The 2,069-nt window shown below is 35.3% G+C and overlaps 1 pseudogene; it reads right to left on the reverse strand.

Moving 5' to 3' along the window:
* LOC112041219 (rRNA 2'-O-methyltransferase fibrillarin 1-like) lies at window positions 1-1,563 on the reverse strand (annotated as a pseudogene).
* Window positions 1,564-2,069: the final 506 nt, after the last annotated feature.

Raw genomic sequence — 2,069 nt, forward strand, 5'->3', positions numbered from 1 at the left:
TCAATTGACTTTCAAGAGCATCTTGTGTGCTTTCTCTTCAGGCTTCTGCGACATCACAGAGCCAACAATGTCAGACACGTGAGAGACTGTGGTTCCAGAAGCCGCCCCAAGGAAAAGTACCCGCACACCAGGTTTCTTCATTTTAGGAAAAACAAGTTCAGTTCTTTACAGATTTTTAAAAATAATAATAAAAATAAAAATAAAAATCATAATGAAGCAAAGACATATACATGCAGTACACGAATGAAATGAAATTGAGAACTAAAAAGAGACACTCACAATCCATATATTATCAACCCCACCAAGAATGGCAGAAGCAAGCTTTGAACGAAATGGGTTCCAAACCCTCTATTCAACTTTTGTTCCATCTTCATTCTGTAGAAGCAAACTGAGAGTTTTTAGAGTCCAAACATCAATGCTAACAAATATATTTATTATTATGTGTTTGGATACTAATGAAAAATTAAAATTTTTTACTATTTCACTTATTTTTGTTATTATTTATGGTATTCATTGCACTTTTTTATACTATTCATGGTACTCGCAATACTATTTCACCTAATTTTACATTTATTTGTTGTAATAAGTTTTCAGTTTTAGCAAAATAAGTAGTATCAGACCCCATCTAAACAAAATTAACTCAAAAAATCTAAAAAGTTACTTTTTTTTAATATTAAAAATAAAGATCAAATATTTATAGGTATCCCAACTTTCAACAAATCAGCAAAATGTTTTTTTTATTAAAAAAAATCAGCAAAATTTTAATCACCAAATAATGAACACAAAAAGAACCTTTCGAGCACGAATATATCTATCACTATGAATACAAAAATAGTTTGTTTTGCCTTTGCTGATTGCAAATTTAAAAAATTGGTTTCATCAAAATAAGCTCAAAAGGTTAAAAATTTTTCAGCAAAGCTCATTGTTTTTAGCTTATAAGCTAACCCTAAACACACAGTAGGGTATACCTACTTCCATAATTTAACAAATATAAATCCACACACAGCTTTTTAAAATCATAAAGACCTGGACAGAGATCCGTTTCTCGTTGTAGACAGCTTCACCAGGGACCAAATTCTTAGTAAGAATAGCATCGTCTTTACCCTTAGAAAAGAACACACCTTCATGCCTATGAGGCTCAATCACCACCTTACTTCCACCTTTCATTCCACCACCTCTACTTCCTCCACCAACTCCTCGGCCTCTTCCACCACCACCACCAAAACCTCGGCCACCACGTCCTCCGCCATGCACTTTCATGGCACTTCCTCTGTCACCAAACCTTCCTCCTCCTCTGCCTCTTCCTCCTCCATCACCTCTGCCCCTGAATCCACCGCTACGGCCACCGAATCCACCACTACGGCCACGAGGAGGCTCATTGTTGCAACGAGAGAAGAGAGCTAAGCACTGAGTGTTTTTAAGTGTGAGAGTCTGAGGCGGTGTGAGAGACCTGTAGTTTTGGGTGCTTTTATTCGAACATAGGAATTAGGGTTTTTCTTTGGATTGAGATCCGCTATTACACCATGTAATAGCTAGGGCACCATGCAATTCCTTGGGTACCATGCAATCTTTTTTAATGGTTAATATCAAAAGTTAGGGACATTCTGGGCTTTTGCCCTTAATTTTTTTTTTTTAGCAATTTGCCCCTATTTCGAAATTATATAGGGATATACCCCTGTTTCGATACTCGATTACTTTAAAATCGAGTTTCAATGAAATACTTGATTCATAGAAAATCGAGTTATGCCCGATTAAAATTATAAAAAAAAAAATTGCATGGAACTCGAGTTTAAGGAAATCGAGTTCCATGCAAAAAAAAAAAAAAAAAAAAAAAAAATAAAAAATAAAAATGCATGGAACTTGATTTTACCAAAATCAAGTTTTAAAATGCCACTATAGGGCTCCCAAACTTCGTATGGGGCAATCAAACTTACAAAAAAAATTTTGCAGGAAAACGCCGCTATAGGGCTTAAAAACGTCACTATAGGGTCCAAAAACGCCACTATAGGGCTTCCTAAACTTGGTATATAGGGCAATCAGGCCTACAAAATTTTTTTTGCATAAAAACG

Source organism: Quercus suber, unplaced genomic scaffold (assembly GCF_002906115.3).
Source record: "Quercus suber isolate HL8 unplaced genomic scaffold, Cork oak 2.0 scaffold_431, whole genome shotgun sequence".
In the NCBI taxonomy this organism is placed as follows: Eukaryota; Viridiplantae; Streptophyta; class Magnoliopsida; order Fagales; family Fagaceae; genus Quercus; species Quercus suber.